The sequence below is a fragment of the Piliocolobus tephrosceles genome, chromosome 2 (genome assembly GCF_002776525.5).
Source record: "Piliocolobus tephrosceles isolate RC106 chromosome 2, ASM277652v3, whole genome shotgun sequence".
Classification (NCBI taxonomy): domain Eukaryota; kingdom Metazoa; phylum Chordata; class Mammalia; order Primates; family Cercopithecidae; genus Piliocolobus; species Piliocolobus tephrosceles.
Window position 1 is genome coordinate 190,851,740 of NC_045435.1, and position 15,378 is coordinate 190,867,117.

Sequence of the window (15,378 nt, forward strand, 5' to 3'; positions counted from 1 at the left end):
CCCAGCACTTTGGGAGGCCGAGACGGGCGGATCACAAGGTCAGGAGATCAAGACCATCCTGGCTAACCCGGTGAAACCCCGTCTCTACTTAAAAATACAAAAAAAAAAAAACTAGCTGGGCGAGGTGGCAGGCGCCTGTGGTCCCAGCTACTCGGGAGGCTGAGGCAGGAGAAAGGCGTAAACCCAGGAGGAGGAGCTTGCAGTGACCTGAGATCGGCCACTGCACTCCAGCCTGGGCGACAGAGCAAGACTCTGTCTCAAAAAAAAAAAAAAAAGAAAGAAAAGAAAAAATGGAAATAAGGCCGGGCGTGGTGGCTCATGCCTCTAATCCCAGCACTCTGAGAGCCTAGGGCGGGTGGATCATGAGGTCAGGAGTTGGAGACCACCTTGGCCAGCATGGTGAAACCCTGTCTCTACTAAAAATACAAAAAAAAAAAAAAAAAAATAGCTAGGTGTGGTGGCATGCGCCTGTAATCCCAGCTACTCAGGAGGCTAAGGCAGGAGACTCACTTGAACCCGGGAAGTGGAGGTTGCAGTGAGACGAGATTGTGCCACCTGTACTCCAGCCTGGGCAACACAGCGAGACTCCATCTCAAAAAAAAAAGAAAAGGAAATAACATATATATTGAAGCTGATATAAAAATCCAATAAGGGGAATCGCATAAAATTACTATGTGACCTTAGATTGCTATATAAATATGACTTTATTGGTCCTGCTGAGGACAGGCAATGAAGGGTATCCGGTAAGGGGTCTGGGTAGCTGGGATGAAATGACAGTGACGGGGTGCTAGCATGAGCCACTTTTCCCAACAAGAAGACAGAAAGAATAGACCAGGAGAGGATTCAAAGTGAATCAAGTTTAAACACACTCCTAGCCCGGGCCCCGCACAGAGTATATGGCTTGACACTAGAGCGACGGCTGGAGCTGCATTCCACGACAATGAGCTGGATGCCCCCGGATGAGAGGAGGCCTCCGAGGGTGTTTCATCCTCACTCCCGCAGAACAATGCTGAGTCTCCCGAATGCCTCTTTTGTTCCATATGGCACAAAAATCACAAACATCTTTTAACCACCCTGTGTTTTCCTAGCTGTTTGTTCTTTTCTCAAAGGTCCTAAGATCACAGAATCGTCTCCAAGAACAATAGCTGGGGAGCCTCTTCCGCAGTTGAAACAACAAGGCCAAGGGGTTTGTGGCTGAAGCGGGGAAGGCAGGGGGAGGTCAGGAGCTGGGCAGGGGGGTGCAGCCTGTCCCTGTACTCCCTGGGATGGGAAGTTCCCACTGGGCCTGCAGGATTCCTGCTCATGACGGGGGTACCGGCTGCCTATCTCTAGGATCAGATTCCACTCAAAACTCACATGCTCTCTCTTTTCTCTCTGAAAACGAAAAGCTTAGATTTCTGCCCTGTCTTCAGCCTAAGGCCTCTATCCAGACTCCGTGGACAAGATGATCTACTCAAAGGAGGGCACAGCCTAGGCGTCCAGCAAAGGCCTCACCCCCACCCACTCTGGCACAGCAGCTGCCCCATCCTCCTGGGCGTGCCCCTCCCAACCCCACCACTGCCCTCTGCTGCTCAGATGCCCCCTGCCCCAGCCCCCATGGCCACAGAGAAGGATAGCCTGGTAAAGAGCTTCAAGCTAGGCATGGAATCCTGGCTCCACCACGTCCTGGCTCCGAGGCTGGCCTTGAACCATGTGTAAACCATCTATACCTCACTTTTCCCATCTGGAAAATGGGGATAATATTTATATTGACTTTACAGCATTGCCACGAGGATTCAGTGACACTCCATATAAAGAAAGCACTGAGCACAGTGCCTGGCACAGGGAGCACCCCAATAATATTAACTAAGATTATTATTCCTGTTCAGCTGTAGCAACAGAAACACTCCTGTATTCCCATAACTATCATTAGCATTGCTATTATCCCTTAGTGTTCTCCTCGGATGGCTCCATGAAAAGTGCTCAGTAACTTCAAGAGGGAAACCCGTTTCATTCAGGATTCAGAGTCAGGATTTCCCTTCTCTGTGGCTCTGTCACCGAGCACCCACTCTGTGGGGTCCCAGAGGGGACGACAACGCAAGCTCAGGGCATCTGCGGAGCTGGAAGAGCGCGGAGAGGGTGTGCGGCCCGGCTGGATTTACTAAAGCCTCCCTGAGCTACAGGAAGGCCTTGGCTACCCAGCCATTGAGAAGTCTGTCTTTTCACCCAAGGATGTGGTCTGCCCTCTACTCAGGCTACACCTCCCGAGGCCTTCCAGGTAGACATTCAGCCAAGGACTGCCCCAGCTTGCGATTCAAGGGACAAGATGGTTATGAGAGATGGGGTTCCCTCTTGTGCAGAAAGCCTCGGGTCGCTGCACGCAGGATGGAGAATGGCGCCCACGACCCGCACCTCTGCTCCTTGACCTCCTTTTGGCCTTCATACCCTCCATGATGAGTCCCCAAGACAGCGTACCTCCAGGCATTTTACTCCCCTGCTGAATTCAGAGCCTCTGAAGGCTGCCTGGCCCCAAATGACTTTCATCTTTTCTGCCCCTACACCCTACTCTAAAACCTTCCTCAGTCACATCGAGCATTCCCTGATCCCCAAACCTCCTCTGTACTCTCTAACCACTGGGGTTTGGAGTCAGCAGACATGCTGGTCCTATTCTGGAGAATGGCACCCAAGACCAGAAAGGCTGAGGGCCTCGTGCTGAGACTCTACAAGAGAAACAGTCGCCAGGACGGGGACTCAGGCAGCTTTATCCCAGCATCCTAGCCCTACCATCAACTGGTCCTGGGACCTGGGCAAGTGACTACCCCTCTCAAGGCCTCAGGGTCGTCATCTATAATACTGGGTGCTCACCAAGTCATCTCTAAAGGCATCGTCTAGCACTGAGCCTCCAAGAGAAAACCCAGCCTGGGCCCTGCATAGTCATCCTCCATTCCTCGTCTTAGTTCAAGCTATTATAACAAAGTACCACAGACTGAGTGCCCACAAACAACAGAAGCCAAGTTCTTACAGTTCTAGAGGCCGGGAAGTCCATGACCAAGGTGCCCACTGATTCTGTGTCTGGTGAGGACTGGCTGCCCAGTTCACAGACGGCTGCCTTTCCCCAGTCTCCTCATATGGTGAAGGGGTGAGGGAGCTCTTCGGGGCCTCTTCCATCAGGACACTCATCCCATTCCTGAAGGCTCCACCCTCATGACCTAATCACTCCCCAAAGGCCCCACCTCCTCATACCATCACACTGGGGGTTAGGACTTCAACACATGAATTTTGGGGGGATACAATTATTCAGTCCATTGTACCCCTCAATAGTCTAAAAGGGCTGAGGTTAAAAACACAGATGGGAAAAGTAAGGCTCTGATATCCCCCCACCCTCCAGGTGAAGGTGGAATACCAGCTCAGTGTCTAGCTGGAAAGTAGTACTCAGTAGTAGTACAGTAGTACTGAGTACTATTACTTGGTAGTACTGTAGTAGTAGTACTGAGTACTCAGCAGTACTACTACTCAGTAGTACTCAGTACAGTAGCTCAGTATCTAGCTGGGAAGTCTAGCTAGAAAGTACCTCATGCCTGAGCACCCCACAGCTGGGTCCTAGGAGAGCCCACAAACAGGTGAGAAAGGATGAGTCCCAAAGCCCTTTGACTCTACAGGAAGGGGGAGGCGACTGCTAGCCCCAGCGCCACAAATTAGTGGAGAAGCTAAGAGAAAGAAGGAGGTTTCCAGTTTTTTTGGTTTCACATTATTGATGGCACAGAACACACTCCCCTCACCAGCCCGTCAGTGTAACAGCAGGGATGACACGCTCCCCTTGGTGGCTCAGCACCAGAGTGGGAAAAGCAACTGCTACCTCCACCTCGCTGTGCCTGGGGATGTTTGCAGCTCTCCAAGAAGGACGCCGAGCCCTCCGTGCTCAGAGGCAGGGTGTGGCCAGTTGGAAAGGACCAGGTGCTGTACGCCAGGAGCCTGGGCACTGGGCTGGCTCTGCAACGAACCGGCCGGGTGACCTTGACAAGGTTACTGTTCTCTGGTCTCACTTTCCTACACTGAAAAATGAAGGAGCTGGAGGAGATGATTTCCGTGTTCCCATCCAGCGATGGCATTCTATCATTCTACTCAATGGGAATGACAGCCAGAACTAATCAGCTAGAACTCATTCAACCAGTATTTTTAGGTATCTTCAATGTGCAAGCCTTTAATTTACCCCCTCCCCCCAAAAAAAAGCCTTGTTTTTCCTGAATGGCTGGAGGCAGTGGAAGGAGTGGAGGGCCCACAGCCGATCCATCGCAGTGGACAAATCCCCCCGCACAGCACAAGGGGCTGCCTAAACCCCACTGTCAGCATCCACTCTCCAGAGCCTCCCCGTCAGCAAGCCCCGCTCCTGGCCGGCTGACGGAATGAGAGAGGGGAATGAGAGAGGGCTTAATCTGCACCAATCCTCCCTCTTCCGACTGATGAGGCTTTGGGGATTCTGGAAGAACACGGAAGTGCTGCTGCCTGAGTCACCAACATCAGTGATATAACAGAGAAGCCTCCCTGGGCAGAAGACGAGTGAGTCCTGAGGGCTGCGAGGCCTGCGTCTGAAGGAGCTCGTCAGCTGAATTATTGATGGGGCTCTGAACACAGCTCAAGTTTCCCCTGACAGATGCTTTCGCCAGCTGATGGTTCCGAGACCAATTAAGAATGATTGTGGATTCCAAGGCAGTGCCACCACCAGTGAGCATCTTCAATGTCTCCGGAGCCCACTGCAGGGAATTCAGAGCCAGCATCTCCTCAGACGCGGGCGCGATCATCACAGAGGAAGGAGGGCACCAGATGCTACAGGGTCTGGGCCACTGCCCCATGTCAACTTCGTCCCCCGCCCAGGGCATCACCAGAACCCTAATTATAGCACGCAGAGCAGAAGGCCCTTCAAAGGCCTCTGCAGCAAGTTCCAGGAGTCCTAAAGCCTCAGGAAAACAGGTACCATGTGAACAAAGGGATCTGGGTCAGTAAGCTGAAAAACGCTAATGCTCAACAAAGCTAGACAGGATTGTGTACTTCAGGACTTCTAGGAGCCTTTAGTGTGCTCCGTGAATCTAGAGGAGGGGGAATAAAATGTATGTATTTCTCAGACTTCCTTGATCATTACATCCTTTTCTTCCAGGACACGTTCTGGGATTGGTGTTCCATGGAACTCGCCTTGAGAAGTGTGGGTCTAGACCACAGCCCTCATCTTACAGACAAAGAGACAGAGGGCCAGGGTGGTTAGGCAGTAAGCCAGAGCTCAGGTAGAGTCCCGCATACTGAACGGCAGTGTTCTAGGTGCTTGCCAGCTGCTTTAGGGAAAATGACAAGGTTTTCTATAGGAACGGACCAGATGGTTGGGGGCTGGACTGAGATGCTTCTGGGAGAACGATGGGTGTAGATCCGAGACCTAGGACTCACCTGGAAGGGAAATGGTTTGCGATGGCAGCATGAGAGACGCTGAGGCTTTGGGCCTGGCACAGAATAACTTTTTTATCCCCTGATAATTTGTCTCATGTTTCCAGGCCTCCCGCTCTAGACTGTGAATTCCGTGGGGGAAAGGACCACGTTTGTTTTGCTCACGAAGGCAGCCCCAGCACCTGGCACAGCGTCTGCTAAGCAGACAGTGCTCAGAAAATATCTGCTGACAGACTGATAGACTAATGAACACATGCCTTTTACTGTCTACTTCCAAAAACCCAAGACACTTTCAAAACAACACCCTTGTTTCCAGAGGCACGAACCTCATGGGAGTGTGGACCCCACATCGTCCTTCAGTCTCACAAGGCTGCCCTCACTGGCCGGGACACAGTCAGCCAGGGTCCGGGGACCACAACTCCCACTAGAGCCAAACAGAGTACAGAAAGCGGCTGGCTCCAGAAAGGCTGGAGTCGGAGCTGGCACTGGAACCATTTTTCACGGATGCAACACACATCTGTATTTTCTATCAGGCTGCCGGGTGCACAGGGCTGTCATGGGTTATTTGAAGGACGGAGGGAAAAGAGCAGTAGGAATAAATGGCAGCTCAACTTCTTTCAAGCGAACCCATTATTTATTCATTTATTACACATTTACTGAGCCGTCACTCACAGGGAAACAGAAAAAAATGGAAGGCTTGATCCCCATCCTCAAGAAGCTAAGAGAAAAAAGAATGTGTAAAAAAGAGAAAATGAGAAGGAGAAAAAGTGGTGTGTAAGTGACCACATAACAAGGAAGACAGTGACGTCAGAGACGCCGAGGCTGGACGTGTCCCCAAGAGCAGGGGAGGGGGCCTGCCTCCAACAGGGAGCTGAACTGATACTCAACTAGGGGCCTGGACATGATGCTTTTGGCCTCTACCCCTCGACCTTTGACCGAACAGTCCTAAAAGAGGGGAAAGCCTAGGGCCTGGGCCTTTCATCCCCATTTCCTCCTATCGGAGGGCTGGGGAATTGGGAGAGCAGCCCAGGACAGGCCCTCCTTAGGTAGGGCCCTAGACCAGGAGGGCAGCCCTCGCCTGTCCACAGGAGGGGCGCAGGAAGGAGCTCACAAGGCCAGGATATGAGCTCACAAGCCTGGTGGAGGTGGGCAATGGGGAGGAGCCCAGGAAGGGCAGCAGAGGGCTGTGACATCTGCCCTCCCCACCACCTGATTCAAAACTCTTGCGGTGGGGGGTTATCCTCCATCAGAACTCAAGCTCAGTCAACCCCCTGGCCCCACGCTTCCAAACGCAAACTATCTCAATGAAGCGAAGAAACCATATTGATTTTCAACTGAAATCTTGCCTGAAGGAAGTTGAAATGTTCATGATCAAAATCTGTGGCGAGGAGATGGGATCAGACCTAAAGGCCCTGTTGGTACCAACCTGGTAGCAGGTGTCGGCAGAGACCTGCATGAGGACAGTCCCAGGCAGTCACAGCTGCTCCAGCAGGCGCCCACCTCCCGCAGCAGCCAGAACCCCGCCCAGACAACACTGCCCTGAACAGGGAAGGTGCAGGCAGGAGCGGCTCTTCCGCAGGTTCACGACACCCCGAGATAACTGAGAAAGACACAGGGAGTACCCCAAAACCACATGGAGGAATTTCTGCTTTACAGTCAGCAAATGAAAAATGTCAACAGTGACTTATGCCCAAATCACACGCACGCCATACGGTTATTTTTCAATTTCTGTTGACCGCAGACCTACCTTGGGCAAGCTGGTGGTTTTCTTTTTCTTTAGTGAGTTGAGTGCTACTCCTAACACACAGGTGAGGTCGAGAGGCCCACTCAGTGCCACCTGAGGCAGGATAAGGCTGTGAATGAAAGGCTGCCAGACCCAGGCCTACGGAAGCCACAGGAGCCACAGAACTAAGCGATGGAGTATTCGTTCTCCCACCTGACCCTCTTTGGCGCTGTCCTGGCCTGTGGCAGTTTAGAAGTCACCTTCTCACTGGTAAATGTGATTGGTCATTCTGTGACTCATTCATTCATTCATTTACATTAGTCCCAACTGTTCGCTGGGACTGTGTACAACAGAGTGTTGTACCAAGCACTGGGGACATAAAAGTGATGAAGGCACAGTTCCTGCTCTCTAGGAAGGAGCCCGTGGACTTGGCCTTCCACATTCGGCGTTCTCAATTCTGCGATGGTCTCGGCAAAAAACCCAACCGGGCAAAAAGGCTCAACATTCTCCACAGGAAGGAAGCATGCAGGGGCAGAATGTCCATTCGTGAGAAAAAGGAGATACAAAAAGAGACATCCCCGGAGGGCTCTTCCTCCTCCTTCTTTCAGTTTGATCCCAACACCCGCCTCCCTGGAGCAGTCGGACTGTCAGACAGCATCGCCACCCCATCCGCCAGGTGGCCGGAGGGAGCGAAGGCACAGCCTCCCAGGGGCCCTCTGCTCTGACCTGGTTGCCTGGTGGAAAAACACTACAAATCTGGCAGGAGGTGATTTGATTTTCTTGCCTGGTTGCGATGCAATTACGGTGTTATAAAACAGAGGGACCGAAAGACTCTCACAGGCAAGCAGAAGGAAACGGTCTTTTCATCTTCCCGTGTACCGTTCCGTACCGCGACTGCAGCAACCTCCATTTTACAAAACCTTCCCCCTGTGGATTTTCAGAGCCAGGCTAAGAAACTGAAGGACGTCTTCGTGGGCAGAGGTGGGAGGAACCTGGCGGACCTGGGGTGGGCATCTGCATTCTAGAAGAGTCTTCGCTTTGGGAAAAGCCTTCTCCAACACAGCTCCCCAGTAAACCTGAGTGTTCACAAATCAGTGCTTAAAAGACAGGACTTAGGGAGACACAGCAAAACTGGAATCTAAGTTTGGGGATTATCTCACAGTGGATCTGACTCTCAGGCATCATTCCTGGATGTGGTTTTGCGTTGCTCCCAGGTATTGTCAGTTCCTCCAGGGATGTCATGGGCTTGCCAAAAAGGCGCTGGAATCAAAGTTTTAATTCACATGATTTTATTGATTTATTTATTCCTCAGGCCCCATCTACTTGCAAAGATGTTGAGATAGCATGTAATGAAGAAAATATAGACAATGTTAACATTTTAAAAATAGTCAGATGTGGTGGCTCATGCCTGTAATCCCAGCATTTTAGGAGGCCGAGACAGGAGGACTGCTTGAGCCCAGGAGTTCAAGACCAGCCTGGGCAACACAGTGAGACCCTATCGCTACAAAAAATAAAAAAAAAAATTTTGCCGGGTGTGGCGGCACGTGCCTGTAGACCCAGCTACTTGGGAGGCTGAGGCAGGAGGATCACTTGAAGCCAGGAGGTTGAGGCTTCAGTGAGCCATGATCATGTCACTGCTCTCCACCTGGGGTGGCAGAGTGAGACAAAATATATGTGCGTGTGTGTGTGTGTGTATGTAATTTTTTTTACAGAGCAAAACAACATGTAGAAAGAGGAAGTATTAATAAAAACTAAGATATCTGATCCGAATGAATTTTGAAGGATCTCTGAAATGACTACATGAATCACTGAAAGAGGCAATTGTGCAAATGTGTACATCACATAGGCTGATATAATATCAGAGCTAGAAGGGAGCTTAAACATCCACAAATCCATCTCCTCATACAGATAGTTAGGAAACCCAAGGTCCAGGCAAGTGAAAGAGCCTGGCGTGTCAGGAGCCCAGGGCCCATGAGGACCTGTAACCTGCCACAGGGCCAGGGAAGCTGACTGCACGTGGCCACACCGCTGGCGGGAGGTAGATGCAGGACACTTCCGTCCCTTTCCAGCATGCAGTCCTAGTCTGCTCCGGGAAGCACTGATAGCTCTGCCTCGGTACGGATCCCCAGGGAGGCAAATGACTGACAAACACCCGCACATCCCTTCCTACCTGACACGCCACATCATCACCCACCAGGGTGTCCGAGCCAGAACCCCCGGTGCATCCTTAACCCATGGCGCATTCATCCTCCTTCCCAGCTGCCCCCCTTAAATCTCATCTCAGCCCCAGGTATTCATGTTTCCACTCCCCTCCAATCTAATCTCCATCATGCAACCAATATCAACGTCCTAACATGAAAATGAAGCCAGACCTCCCCATCCCCAACAGGATAAAGCACAAATGCCTTCGCATGGTTTATGAGGCCATCTGTGTCTGACTCATTGGACCAGCACTCTTACCTGAACACCCTGGGGTCCTGGACCAAATTCTCAGAGCTCCCTAAACTACCCCGAGCCACTGCTCATGCAGCTCCCTGGACCTAAAATGTCCTTCCTTCCTGACCAACTCCTGCTTTCCTTCCAATATGTCACCTCTTCCTGATGTCTTCCCTGATTACCTCTAGTTGGGCCTCTCCTATGTGTTTAGAGCCCCTCATCACAATACTTGTCTGTTACTTGCTGACTTGAGTGTCTCCGTCTCCCCCCGGTATAAACTCCTTGAAGGTGGAGACTTTTATTTCTGTCTCTTCAGATCTTAAAACACTGGTACACAATAAATATTTGCTGTGTGAGAATGACTGGCTGATTGCATAAATGAAAGCATGTGCTAGCACTGGCAGATTAGTAGAACCATCTTGTCCCAGTGGCCAAGAAAAAAATCCAAATGCAAGTCCAGTCATTTTTATTCTCTTGGAAAGTAAAAAGTCAGTTAAATCATAAAAATGAAATAAAAATTTTCATCTTTTAAAAAATGACTTTATACAGATCTGTCAGTACTTATGCTTGTTCTACCCTGGAAAAAATATTGTGTGTGGGGAAGGTCGCGGCTAAGGTAGAGACGGACAGCAGAGTTTAGCGTGAACACTGAAGTCCACACTTACACTGCAGCCATATACATCCTCCTGCTCCTTTTTTTTTTTTTTTGGTAACAGCTTTCTTGACATATAATTTAAATGCTGTACAATTCACCCATTTAACGTGTACAATTCAGCGGATTTTAGTATGCTCACAGAGTTGTGCAACTATGACACTATTTTAGAATATTTTCATCACCACCACAAGAAATCTCGTACCCTTTAGCTATCGCTCCCGCAAAGCTCCTGGACCACCTGCCCCAGCCCCAAGCAGCCATTTTGCCTCTTGTGGATATTTCATCTCAATGGACGCATACAGCGTGGTCTCCTGTGACAAGCGTCTTTCACTCGTCTTCATGCTTTCAAGGTTCATTGTGCTGCGGCATGTATCAATTCTTCAGTCCCTCTATGGCCAGATAACATTTTGCTTTTCCATTCATCAGCTGATAGACATGTGGGTTATTTCCACCTTCTGGCTATTATGAATAATGCTGATATGAATATTCATTTGCATGTCTGTGTGCGGGCATACGCTTTCATTTCTCTCGGGTCTCTATACATCTATCTAGGAGTGGAATGGCTGGTCATGGTAACTAAGTTTGTGAACAGCCAGACTGTTCTTCAGAGCGGCTGTACCACTTCATATTCCCACCACCAGTGACTGAGGGTTCCAACGTCTCCAACTCCTCACCAGCACTTGTTACTGTCCTGCCTTTTTTTTTTATTGTTATTATTACAGCTGTCTAGTGGATATGAACTGGTATCTCACTGAAGTTTTGCTTTACACTTTGCCTGATGACTAACGATGCTGAGCATCTTTTCGTGTGCTTTTTAGCCATCTGAATGTCTCTCCTGCCATTGTGCCAGTCTCGGTAAATACTCAGTGCAAGGTACTCAGTTGCCAGGATTTCCAGGCAGATCTGTGGTCCCTCTCTGAGGGCTTTCAGGTACGGCCCCAGCATGCCCACCATCAGGTAGGAGTTGCCCATTAGCACCTTCAGAGATGACTCTGGAGCTGACTTTGAAGTGACCCTCAGTAGACAGGGACCATCTGAATGCAGCCTGCTGTCTTCCAGAAACTGCTAGGTGGGGGTGAGCTTAGAGGGAAAGGCAGAGATGAGTGACGATGGGATGGGCCTTGCTGGTCCTCAAGGACTTTATAACCTTTAGCTGTGGAGACACCAGGTAAGATTAAATAAATGCTTTAACCAAATCATTAGCAGAATGCTTCAGGAACTCGAGGAAAGGGGAGAGGTGATTCCGACTTAAGGGTGTAGATTAGGGAAAGGGTTTGTGGAAATCGCTATGCTAGAGCTCAGCTTACAAAGGAAGTAAGTTTCCACAGCCAGAGTTGGGGAAGGACAGGCTATGCTAAGAAATCAGCCTGAGCACAGCGCCTGGAGGCGAGTAGAGGGGAACAGGGGCAACAAGCAATCCGGAGGGGCTGGGCTCAAGTCAGCACCTTCGAGAATCTGAACACATGTACCCATGGCCATACACAACAAAACATGCATACGATTTCAGGGTGTGGGGAGAGAGGAGAGGGCAGTGAGGCCGAAAGATCAGCTTGAGGCCGGATCAGAAGAGGGCTTCATGCCCGCCAACGGTGGCTTTGTCCCATACGCTCCGAAAAACGAGGCAGAGCCGGACCCAATGGTGACAGGATTCCCAAGGGTCTGCTTAGCCCAGGACCTGCAAACACAACACCATTGCCAAGACCTGCCAATTCTGCAGGCAGGACCATTCAGGTCCCTCCTTCAATGTATCCCATGTACCCCCTACAGCCTGTTCTCAGAAATGGGACACAGTGTTCTCCCTTGTGCCGGCTCCCTTGGCCTGTTCCTTCCCAAGCTGCTGAGGAAGCAGCCTCGCTTTGTCACAGGCATCCTCATTACCCACTATCTGACCCCTACATTGCTCAAACACCCTAGACTCAGAACTCGAACCACCCTCTTTGCCTCTCCCCATTCATTTCCAAACACACACGGTCGTCTTTGTTCATAAAAGGGACAGGTGATCTGACTTGCCTGAAAGGCGGGTGGATTTTTCAGTCCTAGCTCCACATTCATCAGCACCTTACAAGCAAGGGCAGGCCCTGGCTTTGCAGCTAGCTGTTATAGAGCAGACAGACATATAGCCTTTGGCTAACTATAGCACAGCTATTTCTGCAACTGCAGCAAAATGCGCCACAAATCAGCAGTCACAAAGAATGGCTTGGAACCTGCTACAGCAAGAAAATGCATCTCCAGAAAGCTCCGTTCCAGTCGTCACTTTTCCCACTCTCTTTCCTCCACTGTGGTCCCAAGTCAACAACGCAAGCAACAGTTCAAACTGAGAACTGAGAGCCTCCTTCTGAGAAGACCACTCTCAGAGCACAAGCAGTGGCAGGGCCAGGGTGACGAGGCAGGCAGGAGGTGGAAAACCTCTACGGCAAATGTTTACCAGTGACCCCACCACATCCAGGCTAATTTCACAGTCATCACAAAATATATAATATTACCACACAGTGAAAAGAACACTGGATTATACTTGAGGCTTGGATCTTCCATTTCCTAGTTTTAGGACCTTGGGCAAATTCTATACGATGAGGACACTGTCTCTGACATCTGTCCCTGAGGGCCTCAGTGAAGGGGTTTGGCAATGAAGACAGAAGTCCAGGCAGGTGATCAGCATCTAGCAGGCCCAAGAGGAAGATGCTAGAAGCCAGCCAGTGAGACTTGGGGGAGCCAGGCAGGACCTCACTCCTAAGGAACTAAAGAACCCAGTGGGGTCCCTCAGTGCCAGCCTGCAGTACCCAGAGGACAAGGATAGCACGTGATTAAGAGCAGGAGCTCCAGAACCACACCGCCAAGGCCTGAAGCCCACCTCCATCCACATTTACAGCTGTGGCATGCTGGCCATGAGCTTCTGCCTCAGCTTCCTCACTTCTAAAATGGGGATAGAAACAGTATTGGCTTCATGGAGTTGGGATAATTCAACATTCCAATGCTCCAGCCTGGGAAACATGGCGAAACCCCATCTTTACAAATAAAAAAATTAGCCAGATATGGCGGTGTGCACCTGTAGTCCCGGATACTTGGGAGGCTGAGGCAGGAGAATCACTTGAGCCCGGGAGGTCAAGGCTGCAGTGAGCCAAGATTGCACCACTGCACTCCAGCCTGGGCGACAGACTGAGACTCTCTGTCAAAAAACAAAACAAACAAAACAAAACAAAACACAGAAACTAAGTGCTTAGAACAGTGCTCGGCACATGACACACATTCATTAAGTAGGAGTTGTTATTACAAACCAAGTCTCTGTTCACCATTAATTTAAACTGCATTTAAATTGCAGTTTGAGAGGTCGGCAAAGTCTCTGGAGGAACTAATGACATCAGCCATCGCTGGGGAGATGGATACACCTAATCAGATCTGAAGAACCAAAGAGGAACACCATCATTTTATTCTCGGCTTACTTGGAGATTTGCAACTGACACCTACCAGCCAGGAGACCCTAGTGACGCAGGATGCTTAAAGACTAGGAATAATCCGGCCGGGCGCGGTGGCTCAAGCCTGTAATCCCAGCACTTTGGGAGGCCGAGACGGGCAGATCACGAAGTCAGGAGATCGAGACCATCCTGGCTAACACGGTGAAACCCCGTCTCTAATAGAAAATACAAAACACTAGCCGGGCGACGAGGCGGGCGCCTGTAGTCCCAGCTACTCAGGAGGCTGAGACAGGAGAATGGCGTGAACCCGGGAGGGGAGGCGGAGCTTGCAGTGAGCTGAGATCCGGCCACTGCACTCCAGCCTGGGCGGCAGAGCAAGACTCCGTCTCAAAAAAAAAAAAAAAAAGACTAGGAATAATCCTCTTTCATCACTATCTGGAGTACTTTAAGGTTTACACAGATCTTCAATAACGCTGAGATGCACAATATGATTCTTATTTACCAATGAAGAAAGTGAAGCAAGATTTTAATTATTTGCTTAATTCCATGCACAATTCTCTTTCTACCAAAACCATATATTCTGATGGACTAGATTTCCTGGTTAACAAGGGCAGAAGTAACTACATTCGGTAAACTGAATCTTCCTGCTGAGTTCTAGTGAAACAAAAGCTTACGACATCATAAATAAAATGCCCTGCTTGGGGTGGAGATGGTGGGCAGGTGTAAGTACCAGCATGGTTTCAGGGACCTGACAGAAGGAGGGTGGCAAGAGAAGAAATCAGCCAGATTAAGGGGCATGAAATGTGAAGAGAAAGGCGGCTGAAGCCCCACGTGCCCCGCCTGCTGAGCAGACAGATGGCTGCAAGGCCCAATGCTCTGATAAAGAAAGGAAAATTAATTTTTCCCGAATGGGCCTGGAGTCCCAGTAGCTGACATCGGCAGGTGGATAACTGAGCCAGCCCTGGGGGTGGGGAGTGGGAGGGGGAAGAAGGATGGAACTTTCTTCTCAAGTAAGAAGGAAAAAATTGGAAGATTCAATAGGTGTCCAAGAGCTTCTGGAAGTTCTATAGGGAAATGTGATCAAAGACCTTCAGGAGAAATTTGTCCCATAAGTGACACCATCTATTGAACTCTAAAAATGAATGTGTCTGCACCAAGAAAACGAAATTTTCAGCTTCCAGCATGATAAACATTTCATATTTTAATCACCTCTGCTATATCTAACAAGCAGAGGCAGATGATCTGGTGTGTAAAAGGCTCTCCGATGCACACTCTTGGCAACTTGTTGCCATGCAGCATTGTGTACAGTCACGCACCACGTGACGACGTTTCAGTCAGCGACAGAACACACAGGCAGAGGATGGTCCCGGGAGATTATAACGGAGCTGAAGAATTCCCATGGCCTAGTGACGTCTTGAGGATCCTGACCCTGTGCAGGCCTAGGCTGATGTGTGTGTTTGGCTTGTTTTTAACAAAAAAGTTTTAAAAAATTAAAAACTTAAAATATAGAAAAAAGCTTACAGAATAAGGATATAAAGAAAAAGTATTTACTTTTGGTTGGGTGTGGTGGCTCATGCCTGTAATCCCAGCACTTTAGGAGGCTGAGGCAGGAGGGTCGCCCGAGCCCAGGAGTTTGAGACCAACCTTGGCAATATAGTGAGACCCCTGTCAAAAACAAAGACAGACAGACAGACAGACAGAAAGAAAGAAAGAAAGAAAGAAAGAAAGAAAGAAAGAAAGAAAGA

General features: G+C 49.8%; 1 protein-coding gene across 7 annotated transcripts in view; it reads right to left on the reverse strand.

Moving 5' to 3' along the window:
* The window catches only part of XXYLT1 (xyloside xylosyltransferase 1), a 194,097-nt gene that overhangs the window by 41,064 nt on the left and 137,655 nt on the right, over window positions 1-15,378 (reverse strand). The gene's annotated exons all lie outside the window — the stretch shown is intronic.